Here is a 22,985-nt window from a genome sequence, read left to right on the forward strand (position 1 = left end):
TCTATCGGTCTCCCTCCCTCCCTCTCGCTCTCCCTCTCACTCACTCTGTCTGTCTTCCTCTGTCTCTGTCTCCCTCCCTCCCTCTGTCTCTCTCCCTCTGTCTCCCTCCCTGTCTCCCTCTCTCTCTCTGTCTCCCTCTCTTTCCCTCTCTCTCTGTCTCCCTCCCACTATCTGTCTCTCTCCCTCTGTCTCCCTCTATCTGTCTCCGTCTGTCTCCCTCCCTTCGTCGCCCCCCTCCCTCTGTCTGTCGCCCTCTGTCTCCCTCCGTCAGAAGCCATTTATTTATTTCAGGGTCTATTCATAAAATATAATCCTAGTACATTAATAAATCACTGGATGCATTTTTCATAATCCTTCACCTATCAAAGTGTTTTCTGTTAAAGAAGAGCAGATCTGACCAACAAATTGGTCTTTTTAATTAGAGAAAACGGCCCGAAAGAACAAAAGGAAGGTGACTTGGAAGGCTCTGGCCTGCTTCTGTGTAAGGATGCTGTGCGGTCCGTGCATTGCCCACACATCTGAACCCATGTGGATGCTGCCATTGCAGTGAAGCATGCAAGTGAATCCCCCCTCACCCCACCGCTTGCTGCAGGCACGTAACATGGCCACTTCAAGACTCGTCTGCAGCGTTCTTTTGTTCCATCAGGTCTGCGTTTCTGCACACTGCATCCTGCCACAGCACTATGGACGTCATATTGGGGTCACCAGGGGCCGCCCCTGTGACCCCTGGCTCGTGCCTTTCAACCCATAACACTGCCTTTGTGACACCTGGCCCGACAGATCATAAAGAGTGAGGGAGGGAAACAGACAGACAGGGAGGGAGTCTTTAAAAGACCATTTACTTGTTAATGGGCTAAGTTGTGAATCACAGCACTGCTGCATTGGTGTCAGCTGACACTATTTAATAAAAAAAAAAACACAGGTAGGATGTCTGCACTGCAAGGCACCTTAAAGGCAGAGGGCCCATTGTCATTCTTTATGTGATGATCAGGAGCTGACAGAATGACAATGGGCCACGCCACAGTCTGCATGAGATTCGGAAGGGGTTTAGAGTTCAGAGAGAAGTGCGAGAGGCCCCAAGTGAGAGAACGTTTCAACTCCTGGGGCTTCTCGCACGAGAACAGCACAGCCTGCTGTAATTACCACATTGTCACTGGGCCAGCACAGGACAGACCGGCGATCCAGGGGGGGGCAAGCGACCCCCCTTGCCCCCCCCCTGCGGACGCCCATGACTGGATCTAGACCCACCTTAGAGATAATAGAGAGGAGCTGCAGAGACTGCGGACAGTTGCTGCACTTGACCACCCATCTCCACAATCATGGTTAGGAGAGCAGCAAATTTTCCTCCAGCTCTCTCGTCTATGCTGGTCCTTGATTTGGGGGATTTTACTGCATACTGCAGCATAGAAAGTTTTTAATGACAACCTTGGTGGGTGATTAATATATTGTTATGGGTGGCTGTAATTGAGAGCAATCAGTGTAAATGACTACATTCTAAATCCGGGACTTCACTACTATGACATAGTGGTAGGTGGTAATAGAACTTGCAGAGAACATACGTTCTGGAGGGAAGGGTCAGAGAGTGGTGAGAGTGGGGGATAAAGCATACATGCCAACATTTCAACTTCGGTAAGAGGGAGAAATCTGCGCGTGTGGGGCACAAAGTGATTTGCATACAGCACCGTATCGAGCGAGCCCGAACCCCCAAAGGGGGGTATGGGGGTGTAACCCCTCCCCAAGAAAATTTTGAAAAAAAAAATAAAAATTGTGCATTTTCAAGCAAATTTGAGAAAGCAGGAAGGTTTATAGAGCAATTGTGAAAGTGCAGTTATTACATTAATAGATGGCATAACATAGGTAGCTGCTTATTCAGTATAACCACAGAGCTTCATACATTCCGTCCTATTATGCTCAGGTGCTGAATTCAGACTATAAGACTTTCATGAAAATCTCAGATCAAAAATAGTCACACCTAAGGTGGGAGCAAACGAGGCACTCCACACTTTTCTGGCAAAGAAACACATTTTAAATTATTGTAGGACTGGTACATACATCTGGCGAAACTCCACAAATAATACCCTAGTGCTAGTGCGCCTCGCTGGCGAGATTGTGATAACATAGGTGATCTACTTCATATGTCGTGGCCTTGTCCCAAAAATACGGCCCCCTCATTGTGCTTGCTTTCCTGCCCCCTGTTCCCTCATTGTGCTTGCTTTCCTGCCCCCTGTTCCCTCGTTGTGCTTGCTTTCCTGCTCTCTGTTCCCTGTGTGTGGCTCTCTGTGTATGTGGGGCTCTGCGTGTGTGTGTGTGTGTGGGGCTCTCTGTGTTTGTGTGGGGGGCTCTGTGTGTGTGTGGGTCAGTGTGTGTGGCTGTGTGTGTGTGTGGCTCTGTGTGTGTGTGGCTCTGTGTGTGTTGGGCTCGGTCTGTCTGTGTGTGTGGCTCTGTCTGTCTGTGTGTGTGGCTCTGTCTGTCTGTGTGTGAGGCTCTGTTTGTCTGTGTGTGAGGCTCTGTCTGTCTGTGTGTGAGGCTCTGTCTGTCTCTGTGTGTGTGTGGCTCTGTCTGTCTGTGTGTGTGTGTGGCTCTGTCTGTCTGTGTGTGTGGGTGGCTCTGTGTCTGTGTGTGTAGGTGGCTGTGTAGGTGGCTCTGTGTGTGTGTGGGTGGCTGTATGTGGGTGGCGGCTATGTGCAGAAAAACACTTGCGAGTGCAAAATGAGGGTACAGTGACTGCCCTTAAAGTGCAGTGAGCTCTGCACCGTCTTTCAATCAACACACCCTACAGGCAGCTAAGCAGCTAAGCTAAGGCAGGCTGCAAAGCGATACAGGAAGTGCTTTATTTGTTCAATTAAGGATGTATCCCCCCCCCTTATTTTTTTCACAAAACCCATAATAAATATTGATAAATACAGATAAAGTTGACAAAAAATAAATATGGATAAATACAGATGAATGTCAAACAAAATAAATACCATAACACTGGGAGCCCTAATCATAATAGGAGCCTGCAGGTGTCCATAGCAGTGCATATTGCTTTCAATGACGCTAGTTGCTGTCAGACAAGCATACACACACACGTTTGTGAACACACACATACCCCAAACACTTTCTGTGTTCACAAGTCCTCAATTCCAACAAAGACACCATCAGGAAACATCAAAACCCATGGTGGTCCTCCAGCTCCCCCGTAGGACTTGCAGACTTAAAATCTGAAGACACCACTCATAAATTTGGCATCTTCCAAACCAGATCCCACTGCTTCACAAAGACAATCAGAAATTCTGGCAATGAAAGCTAAGTATTGTTTAAGGAAATCATATACTGCAATGATACACACAAGAGTGTAGCTATATTAGAGCACCAGGCCAGTGTCAGTGAGGTGCAGGTGCATTAGGGGCTCACAGTACCCCAATTATGGCAGTAGTTTGCTACCCAACAGAGGACTGAGGAGAAATGTCTCTTGCTTTATTAGGGCCTATGGCACCCTGGACACATCACAGAATTAACTCCCACCATTAATCATCCCCAGGCTCCGTTGAAATAAAACTAATGACAAGAAATTTTTTATCAACAAAATGAATACGTTAAAATCTTGATCTTCCCGACTCCCCAAGCACCATTGTCACGCGCCATGGCGGCAGCCCCATATTGCAAACCTTCCAAGCACAGAGGGGCCAATGACTTGACCAGCATTCTCCAACATGACAAAGTCATATCATATAGCAGTGGCGCCCTACCTGCCTCCCTCATTAAATTCATCCCTTCTCTCCCCCACTACCATCCTCCCTCTTCCAGGTCATCAACAGCTCCTCCCTCTCCAATGGCGCATTTCTCAGACACCTGTTCTCCAATACTAAAATACATATTCAACATTGAACAAGAACCTATAAAGCCAAATGCTTGAAGGCATTTTAGAGCCTAAATCACAATATAATTTAATCAGAGAAATCAACATACTCAATGAATGAACGAACCTGGGAGGTTTACTTATTAAACCTCTACCATGAGCAAATAAGAACATGAAAACAATAAATTGTTTGCAATAACATTTTATTAAGGTTTCAGAAATAAACATATTCAAGCAACAATGTGTTTCAAACTCTTGGACCACTGAGCAGAGTGATATTCATCAGTGTATCATATCTTACGTAAAATACACTTCCTTAGGAACTATTTTGACAGAGTTCTAAGACCTACTAGAGAGGCCTGTGTATGTGGCTTTTTTTGGTGCCTGCAAGAGAGGTTTTGGTGGCTGCCACTGACAGCATGCAGTTTTTTGCGTCTTGAAGACATATAGGGGCATATTACCAACAACTAGCGATCATTTTTGTCTCTAACTTGTTTAGAGACAAAAATTATCGCCGCACATCGGCGATTTTTATCGCAGATAAACCTTGCTATTAACAAGGTTTATCGCAAATGCGATAAAAAACGGCCGAAATGCATGAATATCGCTGAAAAGTCAGCGATATTCATGCATTATCGAGCAAATGCTCTTAGCCATGTTATCCACCTCCCATTGGATAACATGGCTAAGAACTGCTCAGGGCAGGTGTTAGCTTTTGGAGATATTCCCGCTTAGCGCGAATATCTCCAAAAGTTGGTAATAGGAGATAGCGATGTTAGCGACTGTTTTCAGTCTCTAACATCTTGGCACGCCCACTTTGCATCTCATTAGTGATAAATATCACTGACATGCAAAGTGGGGCCCAAGATGGTCGCTATCTCCTACTAGCTGTCGCTAACTGGTGTTAGCGACAGCTTGGTAATAGGGAGATAATTTTATCTCCGCTTTCTTGGCTTTTAAAGCCAAAAAAGCGGAGATAAACCCCCTTGATAATATGCCCCTCAGTTTTGAGACGAGTTTTGAGACGAGTATTCCAACTAATCTGGGATGAGGCTGCTGTGTTTCCAAGCAGAGGCTGCTGCGTCCCAGCTGAGAGGAGAGGACGTCCTTAGGCAGTGAAGAGGCTCTGGTGAAGAGGAGAGGTCGTCCTGAGGCAGTGAAGTGGCTCCGGGGTGAGAAGAGGCTGCGGGCAGAGAGGACGTAGTCAGCACCACGGACACAGGAAGCTTCACAAAAGGCCTTTTAAAAGTCAGCTGTAAAAGTGCTTACAGCTGTGGAGAAGTGTGGCTCACTGGTTAGAGCGGCAGACTCTGAGGCAGAGATCAGGCCCGGGACCAGGGTTCAAGTCCCGACGCGGCAGGGTCTTGGGCTCAATGTCCGCGGACTCGATAATTCTCGCCTCAGCACCTACTCTAATCATGGGTCCCACGCTGCAACTCTGGGCAATAGCTTGCTTAATCTCCACAATGGCCCCTACAACACTGGGATGCCTGGCTTCACCTTGGGGGTGCCCAGGAGGGGCATCTCACAGGGAGAGCCAGGAAGGGTTCCAGAGCGTTATACAGCGCCGGGACGCCCCGTTGGGGCAGCTGTGTGCTTTACAAAATACACTACATTTACAAATACACTACTACAGCTGACTTTTAATGTGACCTGCACCTTTATAAGGTACCTATATGGAATATAACAGGAAAAGTTTGTATTTCACACTGGCATCTATAAACACTGAAATGGTAGGCAAAGTTCAAATCCTGTTCATGTTCATGCTGCCATAAATAACTTGCATGACTAACGCAATTTGGGTGAGGGTGTGGCATAGCAACCAAAGCTGCCAACTTTAGAGCTGGGGAGTCTGGTTGGAGTCTCAGCTTAACATCCGGTGATTCTGGGCACATCACTTAACCTCCCCGTGCCTACAAAAAATGCTTGTGTCCTTGTGTAATCTAACTGGTGCTCACTTAAAGCGCTCCAATACCTTCGGGTTGAGTTTGTGCTATATAAATCTGCTCCTTGCGCTTGCATATTACAGCCTGCCTCAAGACACTAAAAGGGTTTCACACTACTAGTCTTGTGCCCGCAGACAAGCTTGGATCATGGTAGGGAGGCAAGAAATGAGACACCTTTGTGGGGGGGGAGCAGTGGGTGAGAACTTTAATATGTTTACCACTTCAAAGAGCACTATGAGACCGTTTGAATTCCAGAAAGGCCTGCTGTGAGCTGCCCACTGCTGCACAACACCAAACCTCGCATCTTGAGACGAGCACTTCACATCTGGATGCCTAGGGCACAACATACTTTGGTCAGCAGACGGAACTCAGTCCTATACCCTGCCCATGCTCTATTGTAGTCTGACAGAAGTTTAAAAAGTAGAGTATAAATTGGCCATGTGCAAAACAAAAAAAAACACACGGTGAGGAAAATGGGAAGCAGATCTCAAAGAAGGTGAAATTGAAAGCTTTCGAATAAGCTGGGTAGGCATGAAGGAATTTCAACATTACAGTCCACCACCACACAGAGCAGGACAATTTTTTGTTGTTAAATGTAAAGGCAGGGTAATATGCAAAGCCATTTCGCCGACAATACAAAGTTAACATTAAGAAGAATCTACATTTTAAAATAATAGCAGAACGTTTCTGAATGCTTTAGCACAGGCTTTAAACAAATAATGAACAAACAAGGGAAAAATTGTTTCTACACCGCCTGAATCGGGAGGGTTGGCATGTATGGAACACCTGCATGTATTCTCTATTCTATGCTGATGTTCTAGGTGAGTCAGTTGGTAGTTTGGTCAGCAGGCGTTGTGTCTGTTCTATTTGTGCTCTGCAATAAACTACTTCTACTCATCCATTGAAGTGTCCGGAGTCACTTTCAACAAAAAAAATTCTGAACAGACCCGGTGAGATTCGAACCAGTGACCTTTAAGTTACACACACAGGTGTAAAAGGAACACAATTATTCACTAAGCAACTTTCCAACTCTTATATTGTTTCTCTTCCTATTGCTTTTAGGAGTAATGAACAAACAGGGTGTGTTTCATGTCAGACATCACTGTGCTGTTCCTCTGCTGTAGTAGCACGTACAAGCCACGTTTGAATCTGGCGTTTCATGTGTTTTGGAACACATTCGCCTTTGATTTGTTTATATCCACTTACGGAGTTTACCCATCTGTCCGCATATTGAGCGCAGCACTGATACCCCACACCTTCCACAGAGAATTAATTGTCAGGAAAAGTTCAGAGCAAGCAGGCATCTTCCGAAGAGAGCTGGCATCCGCTTTTTCACTTATTCAGCTGTCCTTAATCTTGTACTAGCGGGAGGGGAGCGAGGGGGTGCTTGAGGTATGTCTGTGTGTCTTTGAAGTAACTGCACTCTGGTGTGAAGCGTGAATTAATCTGACGGGTGTGAGGCTATGACAGGGAACCTAGGAAAGCCAAGGAAGATACGCCGTGTTTTGTTATTTAAGTAGTGACGCTTAATTATACTTATTATTCCGAAGATATGATGCTGTGTGTTGAATCAATGTTCACTGAAGCGTTGGTAATAAAAGTAAGTTTATTGTAAAATAAGGAAGCACTCCCTGGAACACATCCGAAGGCTCTGGACATCAGCGGTAACTGCTTAACAGTAACTGTATAACATGGAATGGTACATTAACAAACTGCGCTGTGTAGCGAGACATGTACATTTCAAGTAATAACAAATCCACGAGATACAATTGAAAAGAAATACAAGCGCGAGACAAGCGCGAGGATTTACACGTGTATGAATACACAACACACCTTCCTCCCTTATAAAATGAAACAAAAAAGAAAGAAAAAAAAAAAAAAGAAAAGAGAAGGAAAAAAAAAAAACTGAACTTAAAATTTTCCCATCATGTAAGCAACAAAATCTGACAACCACTTTGGTTTCCTTGTAGTTCTTTTCTGTAAAGAAACATTTTCGCTGTGGATAGATTGGGATTGAGGAAGAGATTGGACACCCATATCCTGATTGATGTTACTACTACTGGAACAACAGGGTGTTACAGCCATATCACCACAAACAGCATCTCCACTCAAATCCTCATCCAAATATGAGAAATCAGAATGTTTCAAAGTAGGTTCTTTACAATAAACATTCCTATCAGCCTTGAGAATAGCAATTCTACTGAGATTCCAAACTTTATTGTCTGATAATCTTACTGAGTTTTTTAAGATTTCAATAACTTCAAAAGGACCCATAAACGAACTTTCACCTTTCTTGACCTTCCAGGGTTTTTTGACCTTAACCATCATACCAATTTCTACTTTAGGATCTGTTTTTGAGCCAAATTTCTCATCAAAGTACTTCTTATTGGAACAATGGGTACGAGTAAGGTTCTCTTTAACCTTTCTCAAATCCACATTAGAGGAAGTTGATTTCACTAACCATGACGGATTCACCTTAGTTCTAGGAATTCTATCTCTCATGATTTCAAAAGGGGAATAACCAGTCATGGAATTCATGGTTGTTCTGTACATCCAGACTTTCTTAAAAATTTCAACCTCCCATTTCTTGTCATCATTACCAACAGACTGTATAGCACCCTTCAAAACTCTATTGAATCTCTCTATTACTCCATTCCCACTTGGATTATATAAAGAAGTAGTGGAATGGGCTGTGCCAAGCCTTGAAAAATAATCATTAGCCATCTTTGAATTGAATTGAACTCCATTATCAGATATAATCCTTACTGGTAGTCCTTCTTCAATGAAAACTTTATCCAGGAAACATAAAACCGAATCAGTATCTATTTTATGAACAATTTTGATAATAGGCCATTTAGAGAAAACGTCAATAGCCGCAATGACATACTTAGAATCACAACCAATAGGACCCATAATGTCTATAGCAATGGTCTCCCATGGATTGTCAGGAATAGTGTGCACACCCATATTGGGTTTCAGAGTAACTAATGACTTGTCAGAATTCGCGCAAACAACACAGTTCCTAACTAGTCGTTCAATAAACACATCCATGCCAGGCCACCAAAATAAATGCTTGACTAGTTGTTTAGTTCTGACCATGCCACTATGACCTTCATGGCCTTGTAAGACTATAACCTTCCTCACACCTGCCGGTGGAACAATAAGTTCACCTCTTTTAATGATATTTTCACAACATGAAAGTTCTGATCTCACCTCCCAGAAACTCTTCAACTCTGAATCAAGATACTTTTTATCAGGCCAAACACCAGTAATGTAACTTGCCACATTTTTTAAAACCTCATCATCCTCAAATTTCTCCCTCCACAGAGTCTGATCAATAGAAATGGGACCCTCATCATGAATCATGGCAATCTGGAAATCATCCCACTCACTGTGCAAATCTTCTTGAATGGGTAAAGGCATCCTTGACAAAAAATCAGCAGATACATTTTCCTTACCAGGTACGTATTGTATATCATAAAATCTTGTAAACGCATGGACATGCGTGCAATGCGGGCTGAAGCTCTCAACATCCCTTCAGTGGTGAGAAGACGTACCAATGGTTTATGATCACTCCTCAGTACACACTCCTTACCCCAAACAAACACTCTGAAATGTTCCAAAGCCCAAATGCACGCTAAAGTCTCCCTTTCTATTGTGGAATATTTTTCTTCAGCAGGAGTAAGAGCCCTAGAAGCATGTGCAATAATGACTTATTTTCCTTCCTTAGTTTTTTGGGTAAACACAGCCCCCAGACCCTTAGAGCTAGCATCGGTGGTAATGACATTTTGTAAAGACGGATCAAAACAAGAAAGTGCATTCGCGGAACAAATAGCACTCTTCACATCACAAAATTCCTTCTCACATTCATTAGTCCATTCAAAAGCAACTCTATTCTTAATCAACTGTCTGATGTTATATGTCCTACATGAAAAATCAGGCACATACCTGGCGTAGAACTCAACTAACCCTAAAAAGGATCTTACATCATCCTTAGACTGAGGATGAGGAGCAGACCCAATTGCTTCTAAAAGAGAGGGTTTTGGTTTGATACCTTCTTCACAGAGTTCATGGCCCAAGTAATTTACAGAATGAATACCAAATTTACATTTCTCATACTTAATGGTAAGGCCATGTACATTCAGTGCACCTAAAACCTCTTCTAAAGCAGCAATGTGCTTATCGTTGTCATCATTAAATACCAAAATGTCATCTTGAAAACAGATGGCATTTTTGCAGTCCTTTAAAATGTCCTGCATAACTCTCTGAAAAATAGCCGCTGCAGACGCCCAACCAAAAGGCATCCTGTTGAATCTGAAACACCCAAATGGTGTAATAAATGCAGTTAAATCTTTACTTTTCTCATTAAGCTCTATCTGGTGGTAAGCAGCAGATAAATCGATGGTTGAAAAAAACTTTGAACCACCAACCACAGATAACATTTCAGAAATGCGGGGAAGGGGAAACTGATCTACAACAATATTATTGTTGAGATGGCGAAGGTCATTGCAGAGTCTTACCTTGCCATTGGCTCGTCTAGCAACCACTATGGGCGAAACCCATTCAGACGATTCAATTCTATCTATTATGCCCCCTTCCACTAAAGCGTCTAATTCATTTTTTACTTCATCTCTAACGGCAAAGGGAATATTTCTAGCTTTGTGTACCTTAGGGCAAGCATTTTCTTTTAAACGAATTTCATGTTTAAAGTTGGTTAACTTCCCAATGCCTTTCGAAAAAAAATTAGGGAACTTATTTAACATCAGAGAAGAAATTCCATTTTGTTCATCAATTAACATCACAGGATTGGGACTATTAGGGTTCAGTATGATGTCAAGTTTACCAAAGTCAAACCAGCTAAGCACTGAAGGACCCTTTTTTGAAACATATAACTTTGCAATACACTTTCTGTTTTTAAATCTGAAAACTAAGGTTCTGAACCCTAAAATATCTATCCTTTCACCAGAGTACCCTTCAGGGTTGATGTCACTTTTCTCTAAGTGGCTACCCAGTCTTGGCACAAACATTATTTTCCAGACAGATTCACACACTATATAATAAGGTGATCCAGAATCAGCATACAAGTTGATCTTTACACCTCCAATAACCATATCACATAATGGCTTTTTCTTAATAGTAGTATCATTTACATTCAAAATCACGGATTCTTTTATGTTTAGAACAAAAGAACAGTTGTTAGAGTCATTTGTGAGATCTTCATCATCACTATTGTCACTTTGTTCAATACATTTCACTTTTTGGTTAACTTTACCCCTTCTGCAAGCAGAAGTAAAATGTCCCATTAAACCACAATTTGAACATTTCTGTTTTAAACCTGGACAAATGTTGTTATTTGCTAAGTGTGATTTGCTGTTGCATCTAAAACACTTTAAGTTACCTTTGAAGTCCTCAGAATTTCCTTTGGAGGAAAATATTTGTTTCTTTTTAGAAGAATCCCTATTTTTATTATCATATTTTTGATTAATCTTTGAAACAATATCTTTACTAACAGAAACTTCTTTGCCTTTAACTTGTTGCGCACTCCTACAGGAAAGTTCTGCTTTTCTTACAATGGATACAACAAAATCTAAATTTTCATCACCATTGATCCATAATCTTTCTTGTATAGTTTCATTACTGGAGTGCATAACAACCTGATCTCTAATAAGATCTTCTTGTAAATTACCAAACTTACAATCTAATGCAAGGGTTTTTAGAGAAGACACAAAATTGTCAACAGATTCCTCACTTAACTGTTTTCTCTGGAAAAACTTATATCTAGAAATTCCTATACATACTTTAGGAGAACAATATTTGTCAAAATCATATATAGCCTTATCAAAAACATTCATATCACCACTGGCTTGTGATACAGGCAATTGATTAAAGGCTTTTAGTCCTTCCTGTCCCAAGCAATGCAAAAAAATACCTTTCTTTTCTGGAGCTTTCATCTTCCCGTTGGCATCTAAAGTTTCAATATAATTTAAGAAATAAGCCTTCCATTCAATCCAAGGCATACATGGAGAACCACCTGCTGACCAATAACTTTGTGGTGGAGAAAGAGTGTAGCCTTGTGCACACATAATGGAAAAGAATGAGAAACTTAACTAACACTCAGTATTAACAATTTGTATATCTTGCACTCAAATCAATAAATAAATAAGAAAATACGTTAAATATATGTTCATCAGTACTAGTTGAGTAATATCAATGAAGAAATATAGTACTTGTGAATGGTTGTGGAAGAAGAATAAATAGTCAAACGATTCCTGAAGAAGTATGATGTTTTCCTGTTTTCACTCGGTATTTTGTAATTGAATAAAGCAAAAAAAAAATGAAGAAATCACCTCTCTGTCTTCTGCTCCCACTCCGTAGGTAATAAGATGTATTTTACTGTTTAAAACTGATTTTGGTTAACAAACGGAGAAAAAAAATGAAGTCACCTCTTTACTTTTCATTAATGACCAACCGGAGAGTAGCGTCTCAAGGAAGTACACCAATCGCTTCCGCCCAAAATCATCCACACGTCAGTACTGAAGATATGAGGACGATGTTCGCGCACACAGAGCGCGGCGGAGAGCTGTAGAAAAGACGTATTGAGGTATGCAGAAAAGATTAAGTAAATGGATGTCAAACCACAATTAGTCGGTCCCCGTCCAACGTGTTTGTAGTCGATTTCCGTTCAACTTGAAGGTACTGAAGATTCCGTCAGTATTCAGTAACGTTTTCAGATGCTCATGTAAATGAGATTTAGATGTGAAATAAATCAGGAAATGCTTCCAAATGGTCCGTAAATGCTCCGTCCCTCGTCGCCAAATTGTTGAATCAATGTTCACTGAAGCGTTGGTAATAAAAGTAAGTTTATTGTAAAATAAGGAAGCACTCCCTGGAACACATCCGAAGGCTCTGGACATCAGCGGTAACTGCTTAACAGTAACTGTATAACATGGAATGGTACATTAACAAACTGCGCTGTGTAGCGAGACATGTACATTTCAAGTAATAACAAATCCACAAGATACAATTGAAAAGAAATACAAGCGCGAGACAAGCGCGAGGATTTACACGTGTATGAATACACAACACTGTGCGCACGTCACCAGTAGGGAAAATTGATCATATGTTACAACAAAGTAAGCATGGGCGGAAAATCCGTTTCGCTCGCGGATTTTGCGGATTTTCGGTAAATTCGCAATCCGCGAGATTCGCGAATCTCCCGCAAAATCCGCAAATCTGCGAGCAGCGGATTTTGCTCGCACTGCTCGCACTGTTCGCGTGAGTTCGCGGCTTCCCAGTACAACTTCGCGCCCCGCGAATAAGTGCAAAATTGCAGAAATACGATTTTAGCAAAACTGAAACTACTTACCAGGTTCAAAAGTTCAGGCTCATCATTAGTAGCCATTTCCTGTAGTGCTTCCTGAGGGGCCCCTCCAGAGTTCAGTTGCCAGTTGCAACTATTATGTGACCCTGCTCTGAACCTCAGAATAGTTACACATATGCCACAAAGGTCCTGAATTACAGCTAAGGGAGACAAGCAGGAGCCAGGCTGGAAGTTCAAATCCATTAATCAGCCCCTAATTCATTATTGTCAGTTGGGGCAGGGCAGGTGTTGTAACTAATTTTGATACAATGAAAGCACTTAGCAAGTGCAAAAGATCACTAATCAGGAAGCACTAAGGAAGCAGGTGCCAGCTAAAAAAATATTCTGTGACACATTAATCAGCCCCAAATTAATTCAGGTCACTTGAGGCAGGGAAGGTGTGCTTGCGTTGCCACAATAATGTACACTGACTGGACAACCAGAGGGTGCTGTGATGAAACAGAGGGTGGCATGGGTGGGCCAGAGGGTGGCATGAGTAGTCAGAGAGTGGCAGTGGTGGCAGTGATGAAGAAGAGTGTCCCAAACAGGCTGGACACGTAGAAACAACAAGTTCGCGAAACTTGCGACCCGACAGGTAAGTTCGCAATTTGCGAAAGTGTACAAAACCCTCGCGAACTGGCAGAAACCCGCGCAAACACACAAAAAAAAAAATCCGCAAATTCGCGAGAATTCGCGGATTTTGCGGATTGCGAGTTCGCAAATCCGCAAAATTCGCGAACGCGAGATTCGCAAAATTCGCCCATGCTTACAACAAAGACGGTGTAAACAGATTCGAGCACTGCTGTGCGGCGAGGGAATGGAAATAGAAAGAAATGAAAGCACTTTAAACTTACCTGTCGGTGGTTTAAATCTTCCGACAGCAGCAGGAGAACACCTCAATCAGTAGAGGAAATGAAAATCAACCACAGCTTTATGCTCCCGATTTCGCGGCACTTCCTGCCTTCTGTATTGCTGTTCTTCATGGTGTAACGTCAGTGGTGATGACGTTGCTAAGTGGTGAAGACGTTGCTAAGTGCTGATTGGCTGCTGAGCAGGAGTTAGCCAATCCAAAAGCCCCATTTGAAATGGGGAAGAAATGCATGAAGTAAAACGTACTTTCGACGTGGGACATTTAAGCCAAAGGTGAGGTATCGGGTTTCTGGATGCTTAAATCGGGAGGCGGGAGACTAGCCTTCAAATCGGTAGTCTCACGCCTGAATCGGGAGGGTTGGCATGTATGGATAAAGGTTAGTTATCCCCCTCGCCAATTAGTGGCTCTGGCCCGGGGGTTGATCGATGATCACCTACGCCCCCACCCTCTCCGACATTTTAGTGTGGGGTTCACGGTGGCCGGGCCGAGTTGGCGTCCCAGGGAGATTAATATCCCCAGGGAGATTAAGGCCGACCATATGGCAGTCTTGATGCAAATTTATGACCCCCGTGAACGGCCAGTGCCTAGTGTCACAACCATCGCCCGTTACGGCGCAGCCCATCGGGGCGGTTGACCAGGCCATTGCCGTGCCTTGGTCCGCCTTTATGTGGGGTCAACCCAAATAGGTTCGGGCGGTAAAGTTTTAGAACAGAGCAGGTTTGCGGCGTGGGAGAAGGGGGTTGCATCCTCACACGGCACTCGCTCCCCCCCCCTCTCCGCTCTGTTTCCCCTATCGGGGGCCAGAGGTATCACGTTCAGCCAGCAGCTGGCTCGCATCAGAGCGGCTTGGGGGCAGGGGTAATCAGCACGGAGTGTGCAGCTCCTACTCTTCATTGAAAGTATGATGTGAACTCAACAAAAACCGCCCTGTCGCCCACACTGCTGAACGTATGTATTTTATGTACAGCGAATCAGTAATCAGCACAGGTTTGTGGGGTGGTGCGCGATGCGCACAGTTCCGCTCCATCCCCCCCAGAGCTCCTGAGCCAGGACTCGCGTTTACGTCCCCACGGACCCGCTGTACTGTCCTGCCACCAGGGCGGCTTCCCCCTACGAGGCGCGGCCATCCCAGCGGCGCTATCCCTAGGCCGACGGCCCGCACAGGGTTTATTTATAGCAGGGGGGGGCAGCCGCAGTGTTTTCCCAGGTGCCACACCACTGCGAGGCCCAAGGGGTGCCAGGGGCGCGGCTCGACCTGTACCCCGCCAGGATGCCGAGCAGGCCTCCCCCCCTGAACTGGGCGAGTTCGCTACGAGTTGGGTTTGGGTGGGCTCCCAGGTCGGCCAGTAGCTCTAGCTAAACAACCGGTGCCACGGGTGTTGGGAAGCCTTGGTGGAGCGGGGGTCGCGAATAGACGCCATGTTACCAAACAGTATCCCCGGGAGTGGGGAATTGGCATAGAGACCCCCTCCTTCCCCATCCCTTGGTCCGCGGTGCAGCGCGCCACAAGCTTCCCTGCTGGGCACGACTTGCGGGGTGCAACGAACGCCGGACTTTAGGCAAAAGGCGGTGAAGGCCAACCACAACCATAATTTCTAAACATGGTAACGCTTTTGGCCGAAAACTAGCAGGCACATGTTCCATGTGGTTCAGGTGTAAAGGGTTCCCTTCGCAACCCTTTCCCAATCCACCATCGTGCGCGCTCGCAGGGTCAGGCCCGGACTTGAGAATGGGCCTGCCCGAGGCCACCCGGTGGCCATCTAAGCATCATTATTTTGTGCTACGCTGCCGCCCTGCCTCTCGTGTTTGCCTGTACTTTGTTGTAAGGTTGGCTTGCATTGTGAATATGGGTCAGGCTGTGCAGCGGCGCTTGTGTTGCCTAATTGTACAATGTGGAGAGGCTGTCATGCACGAGAATAAGTTGCAGGTTCAGCGGCGCTTACGGGGTTTTTCTAATGTGTACGTCTTTAATTTGGAAGGGAGTTCCTCAATTGCCAGTACTGCTGCAATTCATTTAATGGGAGGGTGCCGCACTTCTCAGGAGCATTCCGGTACTCAGTAGATAGAGTACCTGTATCTGCATATTTCATTAATGTGTTTCTCTTTGAGCTCAGTTGAGATTACCGTGGCATATCAGGCCGTGTGTGGTTGGTGGCAGATCTTCTTGAACATGCGAACAATGGCGCCAGGGAGCAGCCATCATGGCGGCCTTCTGTTTCCGCCTACGTGGGCAAAGACGCCAGGGTTCGGCCATCTTGGCTACCAGGTGACCCTAGGGTACTGTGCACGGGCGCCTGGGTGCTGCCACTTTTGCTTCCCTTTCCTTCCGCTGTGTATGTGAGGATGGCGCAAACTGGTTAGATGCTTTCTCCTTGAGCTGTTTTATTTGTCGGACTCTTCATGCGCAAGGGGGGTTCCATGCCGGAGACTCTTTCTGTTACACTTCCCCAGACAGCTCCTGCCTTGCGCTGCTGCCCTTGGTCAACGGCCTCGTGTCAAGGCTGCAGTGAGCCACTAAGTCTTCGGAGTCCACGCCCATCGGACAGCTAGGCATGCCTTCTCTCTAGTGGCCTGGCGCAAGATGTGCGGGTCATTGTCGGCTCCTTTACACGCTTCTGGCGCACCCAGGGGATACATCGCACATTTTGTTTCTTATTTAGTGCGGCTTGCGACACATTGCCAAACTTGGGACAATCTAGAAGAGGTAGCACATTGCTGGGGGTAGGCCGGGCTTGGCTTGGGTGACGCACTTTTGACCGCCCTGGCTACACGTTGGTTCTATGTTTTCTCTGTTCACGGGAGCCAGATGCCCCTTAGCACCCGCCCCTCATGTTGCTCGGGTGGCATGCAATATCGGAAGCGGGCAGCCATGTTTGTGACCGGAATGATAAGAGTCATACCCCTCCGTCGGGCTCTGTGATGCATGCCCATGTGTACCACGTCGCGGTAGCTGGTCGGGGCGCAGGATTATGTTCTCAGTTTCTGGGGAGGGGGGTTCTAGGCGCACTGGGACAGGGCCGAGGCCGCCTTCCCCTCCCCTTCCTAGCACGAACACCACCCTTAGATGCCCGGGGCGCCTGAGACACAGAGGCCTGCTCCTACCGCTCTGGAGACATCGGGGCCTTCTGATAGGGCCAACACTTGTATATCCCGCTGGCCATCCATGAGCACAACCTTTCTGAGGCCATGCATGCGCCCAAGCAAATCATTCCTTCTAGCTTGGGGTCAGCGAGGACGGCGCCGCGCTCCTACAGATATATATGCAGCGCCCCCCTGAGGCCGTTTGACGGAAGAGCTAGGGGTTCCCTGTTCTACCCTGGGTTCGGCAGAAGCCGTTTATGGACCACGTTGTACCCCAACACGTTTGGAAATGTTTCTCCGTGCCATTTTGTTCGTTAGCTATTTGGTCATCTACTTTGAACCAATCTGCTTTCCACTGTATTTAAGAAAAACCGAGCGAGGTCACTAGCGATTTAGTACCTATTACCGTGGGCCGCAATGCACTTGCTAGGGCTCCACCGGGGCAGGTGTATCAGCCCATGTCCTACATTTTGCTTATGCGCCCAATGCCGCTGGAACACTAGTTCATTAGCAGGGTCATTTTTTAACACACTGCTACACACCCTGAGCCCCTTCCTCTCTAGTTCCCTTAAATGGGATTCGTCAGGTCTTGCCCTTTATAATACTGGTTTGCGGAAATAACCTTTTCTGTTTATTGTTCCCATGTATCTGTGTTATGAAAATGACAAGCTATTTTAAAGATAGGCACAATACGATTTTGAATGAGGGATGACAAAGCACTACTGAGCTTATCGGGAGGGTCAGCTGTGACTGTGCTAATTCTTAATACCTGTTACTTCTTTAAAGTCTCACCCCACAACGGTTGTGCCTTCCTTTCAAGTCTCCAGGAACAGGTGCGAGTGCACAAGCCTTAAAACGTCGCCAGTATTGTTCATTGGTAGGATGGGCCGTTATGAATTTTTAAAATTCATTGTCTCCTGTACGCCAATCTGCTCCTGTTGGGAGCACGGCATAGTGGGAATTTGACATTAATGTGCAACAGCCTGCCCCACTGGTATCTTGCTATAATTGGTCCGACCATTACACTACAATGTGAGGCATTTAGGTGGCAAATGGCATGCCCACGATCACATTATCCAAGATAAATATTGGATTTCTGACAGCTTCATCAGGAGTTTAGCAGAACAGTTTCACTGTCCGCGTTGGAGGGTGTGAGTGGTTCAGTATAGACTTATATTGACAGCGATCCTTTCTTCGATCCCTGCTTCTATTTCTAATAATCTATTACTTTAAGTCTCTATGTCCTGTTCCCTGAATATTGTCATACCCTCCAGCTTTACAGAGTATTAGTTTGATCCTCCTATTACGAGCCTGCGAGCTAAGGAGTGCACTAGCACGGCTCTCTTGAATCCGGGTTGGTATCCTCATCTTTGTACTACACACCAGTAATTCCTTGTTTCAAAGTGTTTGAGCTCACGGATAGGTATGATAGGCCCAGCGCTCCTTTATGTATATATGCTTTGGTGACCATCAGTATACATGGCTGACTTCCAGCCCAACAAGAGAATTACTCCTGAGTTCGCTTTCCAGCTGTTGCATCACTTCTTGAGTTATTTTATATTGGGAGTCTTCTAGGGACCTTCTTCTTCAGGTATTTCATTGGCAGTACAGGCTCAGGCTGAGGTTTCAACAGCTCCTCCACTTTTAAGTGAAATGAGTGTAACATTGCAGGCTGTAGACCCTACATTCCACTGAGCAGCAGGTGCTCCTAAACTGATGGCACAGCAGTTGGCTGCCTTCCAGATTCCGGAGGCTTGGATGAGCAGATAGACAACAGCAGTATTTTGGATGAGCAAATTGACTATTGTCATGTGACCTTTTCTTCTCATAGGTTAAACTAACATCAGTGCAGGTCCCGGGCCTGTCCATGCAACAAAGTTTTAAAATGCACCTCTTGTTTAAGGCCCCAGGAGATTGACATGCGTATGGGGTTATTTGGGATCCTATTAGCAGAGGGTAAGACCTAGAATTTGCCTAATTATCCTAATTTTAGCACAGACTAAGACTGACTTCCATACAGTCAATCCCTCGCCATGACAGCACAGTCAAGCTAATACCCTATAGAACTGAGTTCATACAGAATAGCTACCTTAACTACCTGGGCCAGGCTGCACCAGGGAGTATCGCAGAGATGGGGGATATAGCTTAGCGCACTGTGTGATGGGGCATGCCCCCTTGTACTTGTCTAAGAGTAGTCTTTGCATACAAGTTGCTAATATTCCCAAGCACATGTCTGGGCAGCCTCCACTGGTGCATCCTCGGCGTTCGGCCACTTTTCTCCCCTCTCTTCCCCAGCCTATAAGCAGCGCTTTGGCCTTCTCCTGTGTCTGCACCTATGAGCATTAACAGCTAAAGGTACCAAACTTATGCTATTGATGAGCTCAGTGAGAACAGCCTTTGGATGTTTATTACGTGTTGTTGGCCGGGAATGTGGGCCACTTCTCCGAGGGGCCCCGGGGCCACATGGTGGTCCCAACCCTCCCTGCTGGTAACAGGCCTGCCCAGGAAGGTATGGTTATGCAGGCGTTAGTGTCACTGGTGCTTGTCAGGTAACCAATCGTTGCTTTAGTAGCACATAGTGGTTACAAGAGGTTAGTATAAGTGCATGCCACTACGAGTTATTCCTGGTAGAAGATCACTTGACAGTTGTCAGACTCTCCTCTACACGATTGCACAGGGTAGACACTTCCACACTTTAGGCAAGTAGAATTACTAGAAGTGTAGGTCCGTCACCAATTATGGGAAAGGGCTTGTAGTATCAGTGGAAGTGTCTCTTTGGGGAAATCTTGTTGGTCAGTTTGGAGGCCCACGCCTTCACCTTTCTTATGCAGTAGGCGCTGTAGGCGCGCTAGCTCTTGTACACTGTGACTTAGAGTTAGTGACGCGTGCTTGGTGGTAGAGAGAGAGTTTTCTCTGTACCTGGCAGACCCTTTTCTTGGGTTGACAATGGGAGGCCCCTTAGTAAAAGCAGATCTCTTCCATCATTTAGGTCCTCTTCAAGTGAGAGAGGGCCTGTAGTATTGGGAGGTGTCTTTAGGCGTAGAACCTTTTTGTGCCACACCTTACTCCTTCTTCCAGGTGGGGGTGACCTAGTGCTCGGGCCGTACACCTAATCTGACCCCTGTCGTTTGGGGGCGGTATCAGCGGCCTGTGCCCCCTTTATGGTAGTAGACAGTGTGGCCTGTCTCAGTTGCACCCTTTCCGGGGCTTTTAGATCCCCCCCCCTGACTGTACTGCAGCTGGTCTGAATGGGCTTGCACAGTGATTGGGCAGTTGTATCCATTGCATCCTGCGAGGCAGCTAGGATACAAAAGTATATTGTGAATAGCGACATCCCATTACTCCGGGAATCACGCACAGCGTTGTTTAACACCTTGGCTGCTAGAGGACTTTATTTTCCTTTTGCCCCTCCCAAAGTGAGAAGCTGGCCTGACGTTTGATGTCGCCAACCTTGTGCCCCCCCCCTTGGTTCAGTTTATCATATCCTTTACGGGGTTGTAAGTCAACCTTAAAGACAAGCTATCCTCGAGGTAGCATGGACTTGCAGCCTTCAGGCTAAACTAGGGGGCATGTGATTCCGGCTGTTACCGTGGCAATCCTGTATATCTCATGTAAGTCCACCTCGCAAGTTTTACACCAATAGATGCTTTGCGCACTGCAGTAGACTTATGTATTCTTCGTGAGTTTAGTGGCACAAGCGTAAACATAGCCGTTACAGTTGAAGTTTGAGAACTGCGCTTCGGCAGAAGTCGTACATCATTGGGTGTAGTTTTCTGATGCTTTGTGTGAAGGTGTGTAGTGTGTCTCAGTGACATGCGCTGGTTCCCCTATTGTATGATTAGGGAGGGATACCAGCAGGGGAGGGCCCCCTCATCACCTGGTCTCTTGCCAGGGGTATGACCTCACGTGCCTGGGATAGTCTACACTATTGCTGTAGAGGGATTGTACCCGGGTGGATATGCCGTTTAGTGTCAGAGTGGCATTGGTTTCTACAGGCGGGTCTTTTATGCAGGTCAGGAGCTTAAGGGGCTCTTGGTTTTAGTCACAGCTATCCCTTGGTGGTGGTCATAAGTAATCCTTCAGACTAGCTACCTTGGTGGTAGCATGGCCTTAGCTGCTTCCAGACTAAAACCCAAGAGGGCAAGTGAGGCCTGCTGTATTTCTTGTTAAATCATGTTGTTTAGCATACCATGGGACTTCGCCCAAGTTATATAGTCTATTAAGTATTGATCCACCCCAATTCCCCTGTGCTCTTTTGAGGATAGAAGCACAAGCGTTTAACGTAAGCATACTTTCTTGATGATGGTGCAGAGGACGGGATTGCAGCCGTAGCTGTAACTTCACCTGGGTGTAGTCTTCTTACGCTTTGTGTGAGGTGAGGGGTTGAGTTCCAGTGGCATGTGCTGGACAGCCTATTTATGATACGAAGGGCATTCAGCAGTAGAGGCCCCTCCTCTCCCTTGGTCTTTTCCTGGTAGTAGGGCCTCACAAACTGGGGATGGTTACTGTGATTTGGTGAAAGGACCCGAGGGGATCTGCAGATTAGTGGCAGAGGGGCCTTTCACTCCTTCAGGCATGTAAGGTTCATGTCAGGAGATATGGTCTCTTTATGGGGGAAAGGGTCCCCGCACCTGTCGTTTGGTCTTGTTCCTTGGACTGACGAGAAGCTCCGCTGAGCTAAGGTTGGAAGTCAGGGGTTATTTGTGGCAGATGGTGTTCATCTCACGCCTGTAGGCTTAGCCCTGGTCCTCCTCTATCTGAAGGAAGCACTTCTGAGCAAAGGTTGCAGGTAAAGAGTAGTAGCAGTGGTGGGGGGCCCGTGCGGCAGCGGGAACCACCGCACGGGCTGTGGCGGAGTTACTGGGCGATCCGGAAGAAGAGAGGTGCAAAAACTCTACTTCGGCGGGCACATAGGGGTGCCAGAGCCTAACCTCAGAGCCTAACCTGTAACCTCATGGGAGGTGCAGGAACTCGTGTCGGCGCCCCAGTAGTCCTTCGGGCGGTTGTGGGCCTGTGCAGCCGGGGGTTTGCCTAGTTACGCCCTGCAAGGGGCGTGTGTAGTATAATTATAATAATTATAATAATTGTGCAGCAGTTGGGTGGTTCGCCACTGTGCTGATTGGCTCAACAGGCGGGCAGGTGGCGAGAATGCGGCCTGCCCTTGGATCTCCCGTAAGTTAACCCACCATCATTACATATGTTGTATGTAATAAATCTGCAGCAAATTTTCCCAAACTTAACACTTGTGTCTGTGTGTTATTTGCGGGTTTGGGCATCACGGGGGTGGGGGGTTCTGTGGCCCTGATGTGACTATGCGCTTGCCCGAGGCCACGCAGTGGCCATCAAGAGGGCGGGCTCCTAGTCACGGAGGGCTGCCCCCGCCCACCTTGTGGCCAGCCACTCCTCACCTGGGCAGGTATCACCCAGTAGAGGTAGGCGGGTCGCTGACGCACGTCCGGGGCGGCTGGGAGGAGCCTCAGGGGTTTATCACTCCCTTGCACCATCGTGGAGGCCTCTTTGCCGCTCCGGACGTTGCGATACAGCTGCGGGACACTCGAACCCAGAGTGTCTGCTTGAGGGGGGCTCCGGGGGGAGCTTTAATGTGTTCCTTTTTCGTTGCAGGCGGAGTTTCTGGGCGATCCAGAAGAAGAGAGGTGCAAAAACTGTACTTCGGCGGGCACATAGGGGTGCCAGAGCCTAACCTCAGAGCCTAACCTGTAACCTCATGGGAGGTGCAGGAACTCGTGGCGGCGCCCCAGTAGTCCTTCGGGCGGTTGTGGGCCTGTGAAGCCGGGGGTTTGCCTAGTCACGCCCTGCAAGGGGCGTGTGTAGTATAATTATAATAATTATAATAATTGTGCAGCAGTTGGGTGGTTCGCCACTGTG

Source organism: Lissotriton vulgaris, unplaced genomic scaffold (assembly GCF_964263255.1).
Source record: "Lissotriton vulgaris unplaced genomic scaffold, aLisVul1.2 SCAFFOLD_876, whole genome shotgun sequence".
Classification (NCBI taxonomy): domain Eukaryota; kingdom Metazoa; phylum Chordata; class Amphibia; order Caudata; family Salamandridae; genus Lissotriton; species Lissotriton vulgaris.